Source organism: Schistocerca americana, chromosome 7 (assembly GCF_021461395.2).
Source record: "Schistocerca americana isolate TAMUIC-IGC-003095 chromosome 7, iqSchAmer2.1, whole genome shotgun sequence".
NCBI lineage: Eukaryota > Metazoa > Arthropoda > Insecta > Orthoptera > Acrididae > Schistocerca > Schistocerca americana.
The window spans coordinates 279,436,555-279,460,465 of record NC_060125.1 but is presented as its reverse complement, the minus strand read 5'-3'; positions in this window follow the sequence as shown (position 1 = coordinate 279,460,465).

Sequence of the window (23,911 nt, the reverse complement as noted above, 5' to 3'; positions counted from 1 at the left end):
CTTGCCGGTCTAGGAATGGTAGAACGATGGGTTCGATGACGGTTTGGATGTACCGTGCACTATTCAGTGTCCCCTCGACGATCACCAGTGGTGTACGGCCAGTGTGGGAGATCGCTCCCCACACCATGATGCCGGGTGTTGGCCCTGTGTGCCTCGGTCGTATGCAGTCCTGATTGTGGCGCTCACCTGCACGGCGCCAAACACGCATACGACTATCATTGGCACCAAGGCAGAAGCGACTCTCATCGCTGAAGACGACAAGTCTCCATTCGTCCCTCCATTCACGCCTGTCGCGACACCACTGGAGGCGGGCTGCACGATGTTGGGGCGTGAGCGGAAGACGGCCTAACGGTGTGCGGGACCGTAGCCCAGCTTCATGGAGACGGTTGCGAATGGTCCTCGCCGATACCCCAGGAGCAACAGTGTCCCTAATTTGCTGGGAAGTGGCGGTGCGGTCCCCTACGGCACTGCGTAGGATCCTACGGTCTTGGCGTGCATCCGTGCGTCGCTGCGGTCCGGTCCCAGGTCGACGGGCACGTGCACCTTCCGCCGACCACTGGCGACAACATCGATGTACTGTGGAGACCTCACGCCCCACGTGTTGAGCAATTCGGCGGTACGTCCACCCGGCCTCCCGCATGCCCACTATACGCCCTCGCTCAAAGTCCGTCAACTGCACATACAGTTCACGTCCACGCTGTCGCGGCATGCTACCAGTGTTAAAGACTGCGATGGAGCTCCGTATGCCACGGCAAACTGGCTGACGCTGACGGCGGCGGTGCACAAATGCTGCGCAGCTAGCGCCATTCGACGGCCAACACCGCGGTTCCTGGTGTGTCCACTGTGCCGTGCATGTGATCATTGCTTGTACAGCCCTCTCGCAGTGTCCGGAGCAAGTATGGTGGGTCTGACACACCGGTGTCAATGTGTTCTTTTTTCCATTTCCAGGAGTGTATTTTCCTCCATGTGTCTTCCTGAACCATTTTTCACAGTATCTACTGTGTCCTTTAAGTTTTCCTGGGTATTTGCAAGTAGCGTAATCGAATCGGTAGATGCAACTGAGTCAATTTTAGACCGCAAGGTCTCGTGATTTTCATGAACAATAGTTTGCAGTTCTTTTATGGCTGCTTCGTGATTCTGTAATGCATTTTCATGCCGCGAAATATAGGTTGAAAATGCACACAAATTTGTGTTTTTATGTCGTTACAGACTTTTTGACATTTCGATTCGATGTTATGTAAATCAGTATTTAAATCTTCACGTGTTTGATCAAGCGTGGTGTATAACTTTTGAACATTTTGTTACATTGTGTCTAACTTTCGAAGATTTTGTTCCATTGTGTCTAACTTTTCAAGCTTATGCTGCGTTTGTCTCTGATTTTGTTCCATCAGGTCTAACTTTTGAAGATTTGGTCCCATTTGTTTTTGATTTTGTTTAAGTGTTGTGTCTAACTTTTGTAGCCTTTGTCCTATTTGTTGCATTAATTGTAATAACAATCCACTGGTGTCTGAAACATGTTCCTCAGTGCTATTCGGCAGTGCATTTGAACCGGCAATATTCACATTTTGAAAAGCAGAAAATGTGCCTTGTTTGAGAAAACGGTGAGGACGCAAAACCTGAATCTACAGTATCTGCAAGATTGTGTCCTGTCATTTCGGATTCCTGAGGCGAGCTGTTGCCGACCGATCAATCGATAATGCTTCCCTGTTCACTAATTGTTTCACTGTCTACACCAGTATATGCAGCCCGCTCCATTTTCCTATGCACAATTACCAAATTACTACTTTGAAAACTAGTTAGTTCATTACTCAGTGGCGCTAACACACTGCTTTCGTCTTCACTACCATTTCTCAGTTTACTTTGGAACCTAGTATTACGTTTTTCACACGCCATTATTGTCGCAATATTTCACACGATAACACAGAAAAGCACAATTTGAAGAGCAAAATAATAAAAAAAAAACACATTGACATAGCACTGAAAATAATATCTCGTTAATTGCCAGTGCAGCTGCGAAATACTTGGTGCAAATCTACAAGCATTCCACAACTGTTTTACTGTACAACAATGAAAAACTACAACTGCAAAGGAAATTCTCTCTATAATTACGCCCTAGAAATAAACAATAGCTACACTAATTACACAAACTATAAGAAATAATCACAAGATTCCAGTGAGATACCCTCGGCTAAGGGTCGACATATGAAACGTCCGCTTAGAAAAATTAATGTATTACTGTGCTGATAAACCTCTTACATTATTTAATTTTCAAACAGCTGAGAAGAACTGAAAGTACTCAGACATTTCGCTCTTTACCTATTCTGATCAACACTAAACTGACACACAATATTTTTAGCGCAACGCAATCTGACTTTCAGTAATCCCTACAAAAGAATGGCGCTGACTAACAATAACCTATACCTTTCATGAATCACTTACCTCACTAAAATCTTCGTTACTCGAACTACTGCAATACAGCGAGCGCCACTACTGCCAGCTACATAAAAGATTCTAACTACTGAAGTCACTAACTACTGATAAGCATAGTTAGCAAATGAAAGATTTTGATAAAGAACAAACAATGTATTTACCTTATTAGTGTTCAAAAGTCATAATATATATATATATATATATATATATATATATATATATATATATATATATATATATATATATATATATCAGTTCATTACATCCAGTCTTAGAAATTTACTGTCTCCGATGGACACACGTCCAAATCATCCGCTCTCAAAACCCGGCCATTTCTCTCCCCACATCCACCACTGCTGGCGGCTCACCTCCAACTGTGCAACGCTACGCGCTGTTAACATCCAGCTGCCCAGCACTACAATAGCGAATATTACAACAATGCCAACCAGCCACAGACTGCACACAGCACAGCCAGTGATTTACATACAGAGCGCTACGTGGCGTTACCAATATAAGAACCTAAACAGCTTACTTACAATATTTTTTGTTCGGAAGGAAATCTATTGTATACACAGATCATAAAGCTCTTGAGCTTTTACTCATAGCAAAATTGACACATGGTAAGCTAGCAACGTGGATTTTAGTCTTACAAGAATATAATTTCTGTGTAAAGAATATCCCATGATCGCCAAACGTCTTAGCAGATTTTCTTTCCCGGCGTCCAAAAGATGCAAACCCCAACTAACACGAAGCTCGGCGAAAAACAAATTGGTATACAATACATAAGTGTGTGTTTTTGAAAACTACATAACAACAGCTTTCTCAAACATTTCAAACGAACGGAACAATGACCCAGAGGTGTTAAGGGTCAAACGTAAGTCGAAAGACAAGAACTATGTTGACATTTGTCAGCATTATTTGCTTAAGAATGACGTGCTGCTCTACAAACGAAATTCTAGTACAAGATAATGGCCAGTATATGTTTCTGATGAACTCATGATCAAATATATTTATGTTACACTCACTTAAGTAATGGGCACTTCGGGGTATTTAATGAAACTTAAAGAGACCGCACATTTCCCCACCCTGGAAAGATGTATTCGGCAAGTACTCAAAAAATGTAAGGATAGGGAATGTGCCAAACACATTACTTTTTGGACTAGACCACCATTGTAACCCATAATACCGAAAAAGCTAAAACATCTAGCAGCAACAGATTTGGGACTGTTACCAAGGGCAGGGAATGGGAACACATTTATCTTCTTAGTTTTAGAGTTAAGATCAAAGTATGCCACTTTGACCCCTTTGAAACGTTCAGCTTGTGTTACGATCAGTAAGGCATTACAAAGTGATTTCCTCAAGCAGGTAGGGCATGTAGAAAGGTTAATTTCAGATGATGAGCCCCAAAACAGATCTAAACCTTCGTTGGCGACACTAGAAAGTTGTAAAACTAAACTCATCTTCATATCCAGGTACAAACCAAGCGCCAATTGTGCAGAACGAATGATGAGGGATATTGGGACATGGTGTCATCTGTACTGTAGTTCACGACATATTACGTGGGATGCCAATTAACATCATTTACAGATTATTAAGGAAATGCTGCACAGTACTACACGATTACCACCAGTCACAATGCTCAAAAATAAAAGACCATTAGATAGGGCAAGAGAAGTTGTACAGTTCCCCCAATCCAGAAGGCCATCACACCAGCAGATAACAAAATTAGCACTCGAAAACTTTGAATGAGTAGCAGCAAAAAGGAAGCTCGGAGCAGACAAAGGTGGGTCCACACAAGTATTCACTATGGGACTGTTGGTTCGTGTTAGAACTCATTTATTATCTAATAAGGGAAAACAGATTTGCCATAAATTCTATCCAGTATGCAAGGGAGGCATGTTCACTAGTAAAGAGGTTCACCCAAATACAGTAGAATTTGTGAACCCAAGAAAGGAAAATAATATAGGTCTACTTCACGTAAGCTAACTAAAGACTTATAATGAATGATAATTCTTGCAGTGGTCATATGACAATTAGCCATGAGAACTAAAATATAAATGGATCACAGATGATACAGAAAGCGAATGTAGATATGTTTCAGGCAGCAGTAGATCTCAAGAGGCAGACATTAGGAGCCACAAACATGTAAATATTCAAATATTGATACAATAATACTGATAATTTAAACCATCACCAAAGTAGGTTAGGATATATATAACGGAAAAATAACGCAATTCATTTTATCGTCTCTGTCCTATACTTATTAGGATCTTTTAATATAACGTAGGTCTTTTACTTTTTAACAGTTTTTTTCTTACATAATCATGAGCTACCACATAGATTAATGTAATCTGCTAAAATGTCCACCAGGATTTACTAGCCTTCACACACTGGTTTAACTTAGCATATTGACGAGCTACAGGCAATATTCAATGCACTAAGTCAACTTGTAAACACGCCATAGGGCTCCTTACACGTCTTCGAGTGGGCAGTCTCTACGAAGATTGACTGCAAGCTTTTTACTTATGTCTCCTGCTAACTCGCGTGCTGCCACCGCACTTATCTCCAGGATATTGAACATGTCAATGTATCTTGGCTTCTCCAATGTCCCATATCGCCACAATCAACTGATGGTAAAATGTGGGTGTTTTGCCTGTCTTTGTATGACTCGTTTTACATAGCAAAGATATTTTTTGGAATATGTGTCTGTTCACTTAACACTATATTTGGTTAAATGTCTCTTTAAATATTTAGTTAATTTATATGGTTTCCTAAATTTCAATGAATACTTGCACTCCCACTCTGGATATTTTATTAAGGTACTACGTGTGCTAGGGCTCTCGCTTAGTACGTTGGCGTGGTTAATGCTCTCGATGTGACCTGTATATTGTTTGACTTTTGTCGCACATACTATGTACGATTTGCGATTTGACAGTTTAGTGTTTACTACGCATCACTTACATCATGTTTCGTTTAGCATTGTGATCCTTTTTATGGATTCTGAACAAAGCGACGTTGTTGTTCTCATGGTTAACACTTTTATATTTGTTTTTATAAACCTGCGATAATCCATTTATGGGACTCTGTGGTTCATATTCTTGTCGGGCGCCATGGTGGGCACACCACATTTATGCAACCATTGCTTTTGTACCGAGTCAGTGGGTATACATGGTACAGATGGCCAAATAACTCAGTTGATATAAAGATCTCCGCTATTGCCTATTAACAGTGACAAACATCTTCTCTAAGCAAGCATAAATTTCAGGTGTGAAGAAAAGTTTTGACGGTGATTCCTGAATGCTGACTTACAAAGCCACATTTTTCTCTGTATTGTCCGTATATGGTCGTGTTTCCAAAAACTAACTAACAAAGAGGATGGTACTGATCCACACAGCATTTCCTAATAGCTTATATGAATTTATGGCAAAGGTCCCGAGATCGAGTCTCGGTCCGGCACATAGTTTTAATCTGCCAGGAAGTTTCATATCAGCGCACACTCCGCTGTAGAGTGAAAATCTCATTCGGAAAACATCCCCCAGGCGGTGGCTAAGCCATGTCTCCGCAATATTCTTTCCTCCAGGGGTGCTAGTTCTGCAAGGTTCGCAGAAGAGCTTCTGTCAAGTTTGGAGAGTAGGAGACGGGGTACTGGTGGAACTGAAGCTATGAGGACATGTCGTGAGTCGTGCTTGGGTAGCTCAAATGGTAGAGCACTTGCCCGCGAAAGGCAAAGGTCCCGAGATCGAGTCTCGGTCCGGCACACAGTTTTAATCTGAGAGAAAGTTTCATATCAGCGCACACTCCGCTGCAGAGTGAAAATTTCATTTTGTACATCAATTTAGTTCGTCTGCGTAGCTGAGTCGTCAGCGTAGATGACTACCATGCGGAGGAACGGGATTCGTTTCCCGTTACTGCTATGGTGAGAGGAATGGTAAGATGTGCACCCAGCCTCGTGATGGCAACGGAGGAGCTAATGGGACCGAGTAATAGCAACTGTAGCCCAGAAACGGCCGAGACAGCGGAGCGCTGAGCACGTGCTCCTCCATACAGCATCTGCACTGTGATGCAAGACAGAGGACGACATGGCGGCCGGTAGACATCCCTTCAACTTTCACACCCTGGACAGGAGCTCATTTCTTTTAATCAATTTATTCGAATTATTCATGCATTTTTCAACTGATTTGGAGAGTCGTTAGCAACAATTAATCACTTTTATGTTAAGGCTTTGTGATTATTATGAAGGGTCACGATCCTTTGTATCATGTTGACTATATGCTGAAAATCTATACACGCTACAGTTTTAAGCGAGCTTACGAATATTTTCAGAGTATCCTATGTACCATTACACGAACTATAGTTGCCTGTCACTGTCTACGCGATTTATTGTATATGAATGATCCTATGGTCATCTTCTACTGTCGAAGTCAGAATGAGTTGCATAAATGATTATTGAGTTGCGAGAATTTTGATTATAAGGCATAGTGTCAGTAAATCATGGTCTGAAGATGCTACTTGCTATGGCAGTACAGTTTCTAAAGCGATATCATGTTTGCCAATCCTTAATATTGTGCCATAACTATCTCTCTGGTTCATTGCCTCTTTCTGTATTTCGTTTCCCTAATTTCTGTGGTTCGAAGGATTATTGGCTTGATTACATTTTCCTTCTATTTATGTAGCCTTTGAAAGTAGCCAATTTTTCCCAAAGTAATTTTTCATTGATAATTACATTGTCTGTTTTTGCGCAGACACGTGTTTTTACATTACAGTGCCTTTCTGAACGAAAAGTCGCTGATCTTGACGATCTGCTGTAAATATTTCAAGCTGGATTCGCAATTTTGGAAAATGTATTGACATAAGCTGTTTGTGAGACATGAAAATCTGTACCGGATAATAAACTGCACCCGGAATTCCCGCTTAACGCGACCCTTCGCCTTAACAGCTTCGGCTGTCCGTGTACGGCCCCAAGGAGCGAACAAAATCTTAATATGTCACGTCGTCTATTCATTCTCTTACGCTCGCAGGTTTCGTGAATGGCTCATTTTAGAAACAAATATCACCAATGATGTTTAGTAAGTCTTTGCTCATACAGTGTCCGATCTGAATATTACAACGTCCTCCAACATGCAACATAAATTTGCCTCTTCCTGAGAGGATATTACGGAATGTGTGAGCATAAGGATATTGACTACGTGACATAAGGAGGTTTGAGTCGGTCCTGGGGAGCATGCACGGATGGCCCAACATGTTAAGGCAATGCCTTGGGTTAAGCTGGAAATCAAGGGATGGTCCCGCTCCGTCAAGGTCTTTCCTGTCAGAAAGAGCTGAGGTGAATACTATTTCAGACTACGGACCCATTCCGTAAAATACGGGGGGCGTTCAATAAGTAATGCAAGACATATTTTTCTCGACCAATGTCGGTTGGAAAAAATTCGGAATTCGATTTTAACACATTGGAATATTCCCAAGTCGGACCCTAAAGTTTCATGAAGTTCCTAAGGGCGGCCTCGCTATATGTTTCCTTTAAAATGGCATCTGTAATGAGGTGCGTTCCCAGCAGAGAGCTGTCATTAACTTTCTTGTGGCGAAAACCAGAGCAAAGCAGATATTCATTGGCTCTTTCAAGATGTTGTGGAGACCGGACAGTGGACAAAAGCACGGAGAGTCGTTGGACTAGGCGTCTGTGATCACCCCAACAGAGTCGCTCAGACCTGTCCGATCTCCGGCGCGCAGGCCGGTCGCACTTAGCTGTGACTCTTGCAGTGTTGGAACGTGCGGACACTCTCATTCGAGGTGATCGATGGATGATACTCGAACACCTCCCTGCACAACTGGACGTCTCTGTTTACGGACACAGTCGTCCATCAGTTGGGGTACTAGGGTGTGCGTCCGGTCGGTTCATCGCCACACATCAGGAGGCCACAAACAGTAATCCGAAGCAACGTCTCTACGGAGTTGTTTACGTGTCACGAGGCTGATCGCGACAGTATTTTGTCAAACATCGTTAAAAGCGATGGAAGGGTGGTTCATCACTTAGAACTGTAAAGAAAATGCCAATCCATGGATCGGCGCCGCACGACGTCTGCTCCCAATTGGTGTGTGGCGTCCCCTCACTCCAACCAAGGGCTGATATTGTCGACGCCGTAGAGCTGCTACTGCCGCAGCTCTCGCAGTGGAGTTGAGACACGATGCGCGATGACGTAGGTCCCCGTTGGTGAACGGCAGACAGACATGCGAACTCGTACGATGGATGCTTCTTCTGATTTAAGATTGAATGATTCTTTGCCCGGATATGCAGTAGTTGTTAAATCTTATCTCATTCGCATCGGACACACCACCAATTGCGAGGAAACATTGTAATTATAAGTCTTCTCGTACGTTGTTGGTTCGTTGCTATGGAGTTGTTGAACCTGTATGAAGCGAGATCCACAGATACTCTTTGATCACGTCTGAGTGAACATACGCCGTAATGTTAAAAAAAAAAGTTCAAAAGTTCTCTTTTCAATTAAAGAAGTAGGTATTTTAATATTCAGATTAAATTATCCCTGCTGAACAGTCGTTGGTTAACTATCATTGATTAAATCACTTAATATTGTAGTCCACGCTTGATATTTCACTTGCAACGAGCAGTTTATTGTTCCTTGGCCACTAAATACATTACACCTTTCGCACCACACGCACGCGCAGTTGGTTGGTAAAGTCAGTTCTATTAAAATTAAGTTTCTTGACAAATTACGACAACTTGACCCTTCAGCGTAATTGTATTGTCTTCGTGAAGTCGTGTAATTGTGACCTACTCGAGACTAATTGAGTGTAGTCTTTTGGTATACTATCAACTCTTGAATTAGTTCCAACTATTTGAAACTCAAGTCCAATATTCACTAGTTTCGTCAATAAAGTTCAATTAACGCGTTGTGCACGGTTAAACGCGTCTATCAGTTCCTGTCTCTGCTTAGAAAATCAGTTTCCGAAGTTCGTGAATCACGACACGCAAGAAACACTTCTGAACGCAAAACACTCTCGTCGCGTTCCGTACTCTCAGTAACTAAGACAAGAACTGTTCTCGCACGTCCTTACAGGACGAGAGCCAGCAAGCGACTTCTTGTGTGAAACAGTAGTGTAGGCGCATTGAATTTCTTCGTTTCGCTTACAACTCTCTTCCACATAAAAGTTATCTCTGACTAACATCACCTTGGCTCAAGTGGTTCAAGTGGCTCTGAGCACTATGCGACTTAACTTCTGAGGTCATGAGTCGCCTAGAACTTAGAACTAATTAAACCTAACTAACCTAAGGACATCACACACATCCATGCCCGAGGCAGGATTCGAACCTGCGACCGCAGCGGTCGCTTTCTCCAAACTGTAGCGCCCAGAACCGCATGGCCACATCACGCTTTCAAAATATTAATTGCAATTATCACTTGGATATTTGTCCATTAATTAAATCTGAGGTTTCTTCCTCCTCTTTTCATAACAGAAACTCTCAGTGATCTATAATGTTGTTGTTATCAAAACCTCCTGGTGTTAGCTTAGCGGCAAAGATGTCATATTTGCCAACTTAACTCTTCCCTACTTCAAATTATGAAATTCTGTCTTAACTGACTTTAAGGGGCTCGTTGGGGTGTTATACAAGGGAAAGTTCAAAGACGCACCTTCAGCTGGTAAAGTAATGGCGACATTCTTCTGGGACTCTGAAGGCCCTCGTGTTTGATGTCTTCCCTCGTGGTGCAACGACCAACTCTTAAGTGTATCGTGCTACCATAAAGAAATTGCAGAAACGACTTCAGGCTGAAGATCTTCTCCTCCTACATGACAACTCAAACCTCAGACAAGTCTGCGCACCCGAGAGGAGGTCACAAAACATCATTGGACTGCTCTCCCGCATCCACCTCCTGCCCGGATCTCACCACTCCAGAATTCCATCTGTCAGGATCCATGAAGGATGTACTCCGCTGGAAGCACTATTTGGATGATGTGGAAGTTATTGATACAGCAAGGCTTTGCTTCCGATGTCGATTACTAGAGCGTACGATGGGAACATACTAGCCCTTCCAGTAATGTGGCGTACGGACATCGCATTAAATCGAGATTATATTGGAAAACAGTGTTCTGTAGGCGAAATGGCGAGGAATAATGTGGTGTACTGGAATCCTGAATAAAACCGATCTGCTCTCAGGTACAAGGACTGTGTAGGATTACTTATTGAATACTATTCGTGATTTCTGAATTGTCTTCACACAAAACTTGTAGCCTCTTTTACCCCTTGTTTACCCGGAGGTCTAGACTCAAAGGCTCGGTCATCTGCCGGTGACTACGTTCATGTCTCGCCAACACCACAATAACCGAGAACATCACGAGGAGATATCTGCTACAAAGTCGTTGCAGTCGACTTAGTAGTAGTATCAATACGAAGAATCGCAACAGTCAACCAACACTGACCGACAGGATTATCAGTAACAGAAAAAGTAAAATCAAAACGACCTCCTAGAAAAACAGTCTGTCCTTTCAACACATCAATCAAAGTCCGTGACCTTGGATGACGTGGTGTCTATAAATAGCGTGTTTGCGGTAGGTGGCTCATAGTCGGCAGCATGCCTCGTCGCAGGATACATCGTGTCTTCCGATGGAAGCCTACGATTTACAAGTCTATTTTGGATGTGGAGAGGCGCTAAATGTAACGAAATACCGACATGCACATACACAAATGGCGGTAATATCGCATACATAAGGTATAAGAGGGCAGTACATTGGTGGAGATTTCATTTGCACTCAGGTGATTCATCTGAAAAGGTGTTTGTCAGGATTATGGCAGCACGACGGGACTTTAGCGCGGAATTGTAGTTGGAGGTAGATGTATGGGGCATTCGATATAAGAAATGGTTAGTCAAGAGTCAAGAGTATGTAGATAATACCAAATTCTAGTCATTGCTACCAACCACAGACAATGGCCGATGGCCTTCACTTAATGGATGAGAGTACTGGCGTTTTCGTAGGGTTATTAGATCTAAAAGGCAACTAACATTGATTGAAATAGGGCTAACTTCAGAAACCGTGGCTAGTGCTTTCGATGAAAGTGTCACCTGCAATGCCTTTCCTGGGCTCGTGACCTTATAAGTTGGACCCTAGACGACTGGAAGCCATGGCCTGATCAGAGGAGTCCAAATTTCTGTTGGTATGAGCTGATGGTATCGTCAGAGTACGGCGCAGACCCCACGAACTTGTGGATCCAGGTTGCCAACAAGGCGCTGTGCATTCTGGTGATCCTCTATAATGATGTGGGCTATGTTTACACAGATCATTGATGGAGATACTTATGGTCGGCTACTTGGCAAGTATTTTCGGCCATTCATGGTTTTCATGTTCCCAAACAACAATTGTATTTTTATGGATGATAGTGCTCCATGTTACTGGGTCACAACTGTTGCGATTGGACAGTTGGAGAAAATGATTTGGCCACCCCCATCGCTCTACATGAATCCTGTAGAACATTTAGGGACATAATTGAGAGATCATTTCATGCACAAAATCATGCACCGGCCACACTTTAGTGATTATGACGGCTGTAGAGCCAACACAGCTCAATATCTCTGCTGGGACTTTCAAAGACTTATTGAGCCATGCCACATGGAGTTGCTTCACTATGCCGGACGAAAGGAGGTCCGAAATAGAGAACTCGCAGTACTGCCTTGGGAAACTGAAGCACGAGACCGACCTGTATGAATAAAATCGGAGAGTAGAAAGCCATCCGCAAGGTTGCCACGTTACTTTCAAAGCCTCCGAAAGAGCTTTAGTGCTGTGTCGAGACACGTCAGAGGCGTGTGTGGGTTGGGCGATCTGCATGGCGCCAGCAGCGACGAGCCGGTCCCGCCACTAGCTCGGCACCCAGAAGGCGCGGCCGGCGCCGGTGTCTGGCCCGCAGGGAGGCGACGGTTAATTGAGCCGCCGCGGTGGTCCGCCCCCAGCTGGGGCGAGAGGCGGAGGCGGTGGCGGTGGGGGCGGTCGGCGTCCAGTGGGACCTGGCAGGCCGGAGCAGGGCAGGGCAGGCACGGCCCGCGGCCACGCCGCGATTACGTTTACAGCCGGGCCCCGGTTTATTCTCCGCCATAAAGCGCGCTTTTTACGGCTGGCCATGAGCTGTAATTTCCGACGCGACGCACCGCACCGCCGACGCCGACGCTGCTGGACAAAGCGTCGCGACACCGGCGCCACTCCAGCCCTGCCCCTTTCGTCTCTTCCGCACCCCGACGAGCCGGAAGCTGAGTCACAAATAAAACGCTACTGGAGTTGTACTCGTGCTCTTTTCCCTCTTTTCATTGTGTTGCAAGTGTCTTGTCCCTTACATGAACATTTTACGTCCATGATGCTCTGCAAACTTCCATATACGTGAATACGACCTAAAAAGAATGTAAACTGCCTACCGTTATTTGTTATGCGATCAGTGTTCAGTAAAAGACTCTTATAAGGAGTTACATCCAGTGCATTTTTCAGACAGGTACAAAATTTTTATAATACGAGTAGATGCTGGAAAGTAAAGTCTCCTAAAGTTTTGCGTCCAAACTCTTAAAGCTTTTTAACTAAAGCAATCTTTATTAACATTCCACGTCTTTATTCTTAGTATGTACATATTTCCAGTACTATACTACTTGAGAGATCAGAATTGTAGCGTTTAACATGGTGCTGTGTAATTTAACCACGTCGTTGTATGAGAAACAGTTTGCTGTAATCGAGTTTGGAACTCGAAGATTTCATTCACGAGTGTGGAGCATTCACTCCTTCAGTATGAGCGCTTTGACATCAGAAACATTCCGACGCCTTGGGTTCACTGTCATCCATCAACCACAATACAGTCCCATCTAGGCAACATCCGATTTTCGTCTCTTACCAAAACTTAAAGGGAACCTTCAACGATTATACGTTAGTAGTGACGAAGTGTGGCTAACAGAGGTGAGGTTGTACAATGTCAACAGACATTCTACAGTGTCAGTATCATCGAACAGATCTCATACGTTCTACGTAATGGTGTCTCAACGGGAGGTGTGTGTTTCTCGACAGTATGACTATATTCAGAAATAACTATAGAGACATGAAGCATAAAGATGCAATATGTTAATTAAAAAAAGCCTTAAGCTTCTTAGCATTAATTACACTCCTGGAAATTGAAATAAGAACACCGTGAATTCATTGTCCCAGGAAGGGGAAACTTTATTGACACATTCCTGGGGTCAGATACATCACATGATCACACTGACAGAACCACAGGCACATAGACACAGGCAACAGAGCATGCACAATGTCGGCACTAGTACAGTGTATATCCACCTTTCGCAGCAATGCAGGCTGCTATTCTCCCATGGAGACGATCGTAGAGATGCTGGATGTAGTCCTGTGGAACGGCTTGCCATGCCATTTCCACCTGGCGCCTCAGTTGGGTCAGCGTTCGTGCTGGACGTGCAGACCGCGTGAGAAGACGCTTCATCCAGTCCCAAACATGCTCAATGGGGGACAGATCCGGAGATCTTGCTGGCCAGGGTAGTTGACTTACACCTTCTACAGCACGTTGGGTGGCACGGGATACATGCGGACGTGCATTGTCCTGTTGGAACAGCAAGTTCCCTTGCCGGTCTAGGAATGGTAGAACGATGGGTTCGATGACGGTTTGGATGTACCGTGCACTATTCAGTGTCCCCTCGACGATCACCAGTGGTGTACGGCCAGTGTAGGAGATCGCTCCCCACACCATGATGCCGGGTGTTGGCCCTGTGTGCCTTGGTCGTATGCAGTCCTGATTGTGGCGCTCACCCGCACGGCGCCAAACACGCATACGACCATCATTGGCACCAAGGCAGAAGCGACTCTCATCGCTGAAGACGACACGTCTCCATTCGTCCCTCCATTCACGCCTGTCGCGACACCACTGGAGGCGGGCTGCACGATGTTGGGGCGTGAGCGGAAGACGGCCTAACGGTGTGCGGGACCGTAGCCCAGCTTCATGGAGACGGTTGCGAATGGTCCTCACCGATACCCCAGGAGCAACAGTGTCGCTAATTTGCTGGGAAGTGGCGGTGCGGTCCCCTACGGCACTGCGTAGGATCCTACGGTCTTGGCGTGCATCCGTGCGTCGCTGCGGTCCGGTCCCAGGTCGACGGGCACGTGCACCTTCCGCCGACCACTGTCGACATCGATGTACTGTGGAGACCTCACGCCCCACGTGTTGAGCAATTCGGCGGTACGTCCACCCGGCCTCCCGCATGCCCACTATACGCCCTCGCTCAAAGTCCGTCAACTGCACATACGGTTCACGTCCACGCTGTCGCGGCATGCTACCAGTGTTAAAGACTGCGATGGAGCTCCGTATGCCACGGCAAACTGGCTGACACTGACGGCGGCGGTGCACAAATGCTGCGCAGCTAGCGCCATTCGACGGCCAACACCGCGGTTCCTGGTGTGTCCACTGTGCCGTGCGTGTGATCATTGCTTGTACAGCCCTCTCGCAGTGTCCGGAGCAAGTATGGTGGGTCTGACACACCGGTGTCAATGTGTTCTTTTTTCCATTTCCAGGAGTGTATTTGGAGACATTCCCCCTTAATAAGATTTTCCAAAATCGGCTATAAAGTTTGGCCAGCTTTAGCAATTGTGCCATTTTCTAGTAGTAGCAGCAAGGAAAGGAACATATGTACATATAACTTTAACAATTGAGCCGCGGCGACTTTGATTTTGGCGGGCATGTCACTCGTCTGGCGCTACTAACTACTTGGACTGGCGATATCAATCCTGATCGTATGTCGGGAGATAGGGTCTTTGGTCGAGGCGTGTGCTGTTGGTTTTCGGAGGGCAATAATACTGAAATTAGCAGGAGGGCACTTGGCTGCCAAAGTGTTGGTTTTTGGAAACTCCTGCTGTCTGCTATGGGCCTCAAGACGACCAGGAGGCAAGTTTTGTGGGCTGGACTAATGACTGATAGCGGCGAGTTGAGAGTGAGAGCAGCGGACGCCATGTGCAACCTGATCAGCAAGTTCCAGGCCAACTCTGCATGCTTAAATTTTATGGCACATGGATGATCACCTGTGTGGATTGGAAGAAATAACACCCCTGCTTGGAACACTGGAAGTCACGGTTCATCCACGCCTGAGTGTGGTCTTTTATTGGTGCTTATTATCGTAAGGTCACGTCTGTATTAATGTGGGATGACACCTGCCATATTAGTGCGCCTTCCATATATGAGTATCGCCTAGTGATTGGATTTGCAGATGCTGACATTTCACCTTGCTTATTTTCAAGTAATTTATAGGAGTGTTAAGCTTGTAACTCTTTCGTGTAGTCACTTCCAGAATAAGTTCTACATCCTAGATATTCTCGTTTGTAGCCTTATTTGGGTAGATTACTTTTGTCTTGGCAGCGGACGACGCGTTAATGTTTGCTGGCCACAGAGCAGAGATTTGTTTTCTCTCGGCTGTGATGACACTTCTGTAGGAGCAGGACGTCTAGATCGGCCCACAGAGTGGCGTATCTACCAGCCACCTCGTGTTGGCTCAAGTTAAATAAATCTGATCGACTGATACGTGCTACGGTAGAGTGTCGCCAATTATTTCTGTAACTCTTCATCTATTCAATCCAGCAAGCACATAAGTTTTGACGAGTGTTCTGCAAGTCCGAGGTGCCTTGGCGCTATAGTTGCTCTTTAACTACTTGTTTAAACCTTGCACCCTTATGCTAGTTTTGGAGCACGGCAAGTTTTAAGGCCCTTTACTTATGAGTATGAACTGTTGAGTTTTTCCTTTTTTATCCACAGTCATTAGCTAACTCCAGTCATTGTGAAACCTTCTTACATGCGGCCTGTTGTCTTGTATTTAGGGTCACTGCATATTTATTTTTCATTGTTAATATTTCTGCTGGTGTGTGCCTTCCCAGCTTTTCTTGTGGTTCGGGGGATTGACTATTTATTGCTTCAGGAATTGTAATGAGGTTTATGAAATGTTAAGTGCTTTCCAACAGCCACAATCAGCTACGTGTTTTTTGTCATTTTACTGGCAAAACTCTGTTTATTGAGCCAGCTTGCACACGTACCTGGTTGGTGTGACTTCTCATTTGTTGTGGGGGACTTATCCATATCCCTGGTTTTAAGCCCTGTTCTTAATGGTATAAACTGTTAAAGTATTTTGGTAATGAATTGATCCTGTTCAATTACTTTAAATTATTGCGAACATTGTTGTTCATATTGACAAGTTATCAATTGTAAACATAATAATTGTTGTTATTCCACGAAGTTACAAATGACGAATTATATGGGTCCACCTTCCATGTGTTTTTCCTTAAAATTATCCAATCTCTTGTTATGAGGTATCAATTGTTGTACGCAGTGCTTGGTTACGTTCTGTTTGCCGGGAGGTGGTTAAAGTTCTAATGACTCCATAAGGGGAGGATCAACAGCCGTTAAACGTTTTTAGAAGGTTTTGCAACAAACAACTGTTTATATGTCCCATTAGTCATCTACTAGTTTCTTTTATTAACCATCATCCAGGACGTAGGGTGCAACAGATTAGTTAAAAGCATCCCATATTCCAGTTTTAAATAAATAGTAGATGCTTGTAACTAACCTGTTGTACCCTATATCCACTGTGATGGTTAATAGCCAAACTTGGTAGACGACAAGTCGAACAAATAAACAACTGAAGGTTAAAATGCTTTTTATTAAAAAAAATGGATTAGAATGTCTACCCTATGACGTCATTTTTCTTTCTTGTGATTATTGTTCAAAAATGGTTCAAATGGCTCTGAGCATTATGGGACTTAACTTTTGACTACATCAGTCCCCTAGAACTCAGAACTACTTAAACCTAACTAACCTAAGGACACCACACACATCCAAGCCCGAGGCAGGATTTGAACCTGCGACCGTAGCGGTCGCGCAATTCCCGACTGTTGCGCCTAGAACCGCTCGGCTACTGCGTCCGGCGTGATTATTGTGGTAATATTTTCAAGATAATGTACTATTTTTCTGTCTGTGTTTTAAGGAACGTCACTTATCAAGAATTCCATGGGGTGACACGGAATTTCGCATTTAGTAAGAGTTCTTGCAGTATGAGTTAAAAATTCGACAGCCCACTTAGACTTTTGGCAGATTTCATCGAGGAGGTGGGTGCCTGTCTTCACAACATTTCAGCTGCGAGGTATAGCGAAATCTCTCCTGTCTGGAGGATAGCCAGTCCACAGCTAAGCAGGCAGGTAGGATTCAAGCACATCTGACACATTTAGGGAATTGCTGGTAGGAATTGAGCTGTGTTGTGCTTAACGATCACGAGAGACTGAAAATTAAGCAGCTGAGTGACTAGGCAAGGGACCTGCAGGTTAAGGCGACGTCCCTGACTTTATAAAGCTGAGATGTAGACTTGGGGATGGAATTTTTCATCTGTAATCCACAAACTGACGAAAACCACCCTGAGGCCCTAAGTTTAGGCAGTTTGCACTTCGATTACTTTCCTAAGTTATCCCATCCAATTGTGTGTCTCCTGACCGATATTTCAGAATTATCTGTTGATATTTCAGATCAAGTGCTGCAAATCTCGTGGTTGCATGTGCGGTTTGAGCCACATATTGATGCCTTATGCATACCGCATCATCTAATTATGTCCTTGCCTTACTCTGTAGCAAAAGGGACATCGCGTAGTCTGGTTTCGGAAACCTTGAGACGTAAGGACTCTATAGGATAGTTCAGGGCTCTCATTATAGGCAGGCCGCGCAGGATTGGCCGAGCGGTCTGGGGCGCTGCAGTCATGAGCTGTGCGGCTGGTCCTGGCGGAGGTCAGAGTCCTCCCTCGGGCATGGGTGTGTGTGTTTGTCCTTAGGATAATTTAGGTTAAGTAGTGTGTAAGCTTAGGGACTGATGACCTTAGCAGTTAAGTCCCATAAGGTTTCACACATTTCACTATAGGCAAAAAGTTGATAGCGCATATGCACAGCGAGCTTGGGCGTAAGTTTTATTGGCAGGTTCAGGCATCGTCTGAGACGTTGAGCCAATACGTGGAGCGAATGCGCATCGCCATTGGTATGTCCGTTATCGAGTCTGATAGCGTTGCTGACATCTTAGTAGGCGTCCACAAGGAGGATCGATCGCATTTGGTGTTTGCTCGCTGTCCCACCAACATTGGTGAATTTCAGGGGCAAGCAGAGTCCTATAATCGCTCACTTTTGCTGATGAGCAGCCAAGGGTAGATGTAGGTTCAGCAGCGCTGCGTTCAGTTTTCATGGGCGACAAACGCGCTCTCAAATTTTATTCACACAGCCATTTTTTTTTTGTGTCGCACACGACCATCTTTTAAGCGAGTGTACGCCTGTGCGAGCCCTGCTGCCTAAAAGCTGAAGCCATGGAGGGGAAGGGGGTCAGGAGAGGGTTCGTGCGTGTCGGAGTAGGGCAAACCCTTGGTGTGCATGTGTTCATGCGGTGACAAGATCGTCCTCCCTTATGTTTGTGCCCCCATTAGATAGGAACCTCTGCGCGAATTATCGGCCACCACTAGTTAGGTCACGTTATTTAACTATAAGTGGTATATGATGTGCAGCCATTTGAGTAAATTATCACCCGTGTGCCCCTGCCCTCAGAGACGTCGTGTGGCCAGTGGGGAAGAGTTGACTCACCTTGGGGAGTTGTGTGGCCGCTTGTCCATTTCCTATTTCTCCTGCCCGATCACTCTCCTGGTTGTAAAGGACGTAGCAGTTAATCTGTTGCTTGGCTGGGATCTTATTCGAAGGGTGGGGTAGGTCCTTGACTTTGCAAGTTATAGCTTCTTCTTGAAATTTTCGCCAGGTGAGAAGATAGCCCTCTCTTCTTGTCGCCGTCCTATTGTAATTAATCCTATAAGTTGTGAGAATGGGGAGTTAGACTTGGCTCATCTTCAGTCGGAGAGGGCCACGTGTTCGTTGAGTCTGGTGGGGGAGATTCTTGATGTTTTGTCTAACAAGCCAAGAGTGACTAGTATGGCATACGTCTGACTGATGATGTTCCTGTTCAGTTATCTCCTTATCAACTTTCGGCCTCCAAAATAAAAATTTTGATTTATAAGCAGGGTAATATGTTGCTGGGGAGGGGGGGGGGCGACTAGTCCTTCTACGTCTCCTTATGCCTCACCGATTTTTCTTGTCCCCGAGGCTCAGGATCAGTACTATAGGCCAGTCGTGGATTACAGGCTGTTGTAGAGTCAATCCCCTTGCTCATTCTTCACAACTGTTTCACTTGATTCTCTGGGACAAAGTGATTCAGTTGAATAAAGCCTATTATCAAATCCCTCTTACCGGAAAATCCAAGCACGACACAGCTCTTTGCACTGACAAACCTCTATGACTTGGCCCTCGGAGCCACTGTTCTCTCTCATTTGGTGGCTCACATCTTGAGGAATTTGAAGGTCGTTTGTGCATTTAACTGCCTGGATGATGTGGTCATTGATAAAGGTTCTTTTCAGGAACACCTTTCCCAACATAGACAGGTTTTGTTGAACTTTCGAGACTCTGGGTTAACCATAATGCCCTCTAAGAATACTCTCACCAGGCGTCAGGTTTCATTTTTGGGTCATCTGGTTTCCAGGGATGGTGTTAGTATCGACCAAGAACGAACGAATTACTTGAAGAGGTTCCCCCAACCGAGGACTAGGAAGGGGTTACCTATGTGTATTGGAATGACCAAATATTTCAACAGGTTCGTTCCAAGTTTTATTCGGCTTGCTGCAACTCTTAATAATCTGCCCAGGAAGGGAGAAAATTGTAATGGGGTGAAAGCCAACAGTGTGCCGTTGAAACTACTAGGACTGCCATCACGAACCCTGTAGTGTTGGCGGTGCTCGACCTTAGCAAGAGATTTATTGTACAGAACGACACGTCCATCGTACAGTTTTCTGCGGTTCTCCTCCAGGAGGATCAAGGTCAAACATACTCTTTAACTTTCCTGTCAAGCAGCCTCTCTGACTCTAAGTAGAAGTTTTCCATGTATGAATAAGAGGCATTGGCCGTTCTGTTCGCCCTAGAAAAATTCCAGTTCTATCTGGGACCAATAATCAGGCGTTAAGTTGGGTCCTGGTCAGTAGAATCGAGAGGTGGGTGTTACGGATTTTGGCATTTGTTTTTCAGGTGCCCCACATTAAAAGTTCAGACAGTCAGGTAGCCGATGCTCTCAGCCACTTGTTTGAGGAGGAGGGTACCACTGATGGAGACCAAGACCATGGATGTGATGGTCTTGCTTGTACTGTTCTGAGCAAAGTGTCCCAATTATTCGCTGATCTTAAAATTAAGCAGGACCAGGACTCATTGTGGGTACATGTTAGGAGGCAGTTGTTGTCCAGGAAGGAGGTGGCGAGGTTTTCACTGAAGAACGCTACTTTGCGCAAACAAGTGAGCGGACTCAGGGAATTCAGGAATTACTTGCCTCTTGAGTTAGTCCCCTCCATCTTTCATTACTTCCACAGAGCGGTGGTGGCTGGGTATTTAGGCTTGTACAAGATCACGTCGAAGATACGATGTCACCTCACCTGGCTGTGTCTGTACACGGTATCTGGCGTTCCAGAATTTGGTTGGTGAGTGCGACTCTTGTAGAAGGGAGAAACAGTAACTACCCGACGAGCGGTTATTACCATCCGAGAGCGAACAGTACCCTACGGATATAATCTCTCATGATTATGTGGAACCCCTTGCCCGTACTAAGGAAGGAAACTGTTGTGTCCTTGTGGTCGTTGACGCGTTTTTGCGATTTGTTTGGCTCGTTCCTAGCCCTGGGGTGCTACCACTGTTACTGGGGGACACCTAACCAACATCTACTCCTTGTTTGGCCTTCTAAGGCTGTGGTGATCGATAATGCTCTGACGTTTGTTGCTAAGCAAGTTAAACAGTTCTGTTTTCGCAAAGGAATTAAGCATGTCACTACCACGCCATATTTTCCTCAAGCGTCCTTCGCCGAACGAGTGAACCTCAATCTTAAGCTGGCCTTTGTTCAAATGGCTCTGAGCACTATGGGACTTAACATCTGAGATCATCAGTCCCCTGGAACTTAGAATTACTTAAACCTAACTAACCTAAGGGCATCACACACATCCATGCCCGAGGCAGGGTTCCAACCTGCGACCGTAGCGGTCTCGCGACTCCAGACTGTAGCGCCTAGAACCGCTGGGCCACAAAGCCCGGCTAGCCGGCCTTTGTCATATACCATGTTAAGACCACGAGTAAATAGGATATTACCGTCCCTTGGCACAACTTCGCATTTAAGTACGCTCAACATGAACATTGAAAGCTGTTGCTGCCGCCCTTATGTTGTAGTACCCCTGATTTCCACAGTATTTCACCTGTCAACTTTCAAGCAATTTTAAGAGGTGTTAAGCTTGTAACTTGTATGTTTACTAACTTTTGAGATAGGTTAATATTGCCTAAACACTATGCTTTCTCGTTTGTTGTGTCATTTGGGCAGATTACTGTTCCCTTCTGATGTGTGTCAGCAGGGTAGATTTGGCAGCAGAGGACGCATTATTGTTTCTTGGCCCCGGAGAATAGAAGAGTTTTCTTCCAGCTATGGCGACACTTTCGTCGTCGCAGGACGTCTAGGTTGGCCCTCAATCAGGCGTCTCTACCAGGTACCTTGTGTCGGCTGAAGTTAGGTAAATTTGATTAGTTAATACGTGCCACGGCGGATGGTCGCCCATTAATTCAGGAACTCTTGATCTATTCAATATTGTGACTCCAGCAAGCACATTAGCTCTGGAGCATGTCCTGAAAGTCCGAAGTTCCTTGTCAGTATATTTGCTCTTTAACTACTTGTTTAAACCTTGCACCTTTATTGCTATTTTTGGAGCTGGTTAAGTTTTAAAGCTCTTTATGAGTGAACTCTTGAGATTTTCCTTTTTAATGCATAGTCATTTGCTGACTCTATTCATTGTGAAACCTTCTTGCTTGTTTCCCGTCGGCTGTGATAGCTGTCTGCTACAATTTGCCACCGTTCTTGTATTTAGGGTGACTGCATGTTCGTTTAAGGATCATCGTTAATATTTCTGTTGGTGTGTACCAGTTGGGAGGCACATTTCAGTTGCATGTGTTTCAAGCATTTCTTGTATTTTGGGTGGCTATATTTTATTGCTTGAGGTATTTTATTAGGGTCTGTGAATTGTGAAGGCCTTTCTATCAGTAGCCATCAGTGGCATAACTTGTTATGCTTTATCATCTTGCATTGCCATGGAGCCGGAAGTAGATTTTGGTTCTCACGCTCGCACAGTTAACGCTGGCTGCAGGTCCGGACGAACAGTGTACTTGACTAATGCTACTTTCAATATGTTACACGTACCCTATATGAATCTGAAGAAGTAGTATTAAATATTAATCGATCTTTTTCACAATTCGTTAATCAAATTCTGTGGATAAGACAACCATAGTGTTAAAATTTCAAATCAATATGTTCAATACTTTCGGGGATATAAATTTTTCCCTAAATCATACAATAAATGTGCTGTCATTGTGAAACCGGGTTAGGTGCCGTAATTTATTCATTTTTAGTATCAATAAAAATAACAACCAAGAGTATAGATTCATATAATCTAATTATCTGGAATTTTCTTTAGTTTCATTACCCCAGATGCCTCACGTACTTGAAAGGACGTTAGAATATTATTATTTTGTTGTGTTTTGTTTGTGTGAATGTTTTGGAGAGACTGAAAGAGTGAATGGAGGATACACGCATCATGTCAACGTGATATTTTATCAAAAATATGTTAATGCAAGCGTGAGAAAGTTGTTGTGCAGTAGAAGAATTTGTGACGTATGTCATAGTGCATTTGATTTTGTAAAAGGCAGCTAGAAGGGACGTTGAGTATGAAATTTATTAGCAAACTATTCTTATTTACATGAAGTCTACTGAATGACTGGATGTTAACTCGCAAGTAGTTGTGGGTCAGTGACTGTTCAGGATGTTAATGGTTGGCTAAACTGCATCTCCATATTCATAGAACCCACAGCAGACAGCCCACGCATACATCAGCAGGCGACCCACATTCACACTTGCAGACAATACTAAGAGTGATAATATTGATCTTCCCTGAGTGTCGGAAGGGCACTCGGGTGTGTTTTGAGTATACAACTATTGTGTCACATGGAGCCGTTACATAATGTTCCTCTTCTGATACAAAAATGAGTTGTAAGTGTCCTTGCCTTGGAAGGGCACTTTCGAACATTTTTCTAATCGTAATGACAAGAGCTGCGTCAAGTAAATATGTGATTAACCACTAATATTAAGCACACAAAATCCTAATCATCTAATATATAGAACATAATATGTGGACATTATTAACTATTAAGAAATTATTCCCCTTCAGTGAATATCGACACAATCCTAACGCAATAACATATAGGACAATGCCCTTCTTAAACATCATCATGGAACCATAGTTGATTTGATTTAACATTGAAGCTGAACGACAGTCTTTTCACCAATTACCTAGGCCAAGCATTCCGTTTCAAATGTTATGTA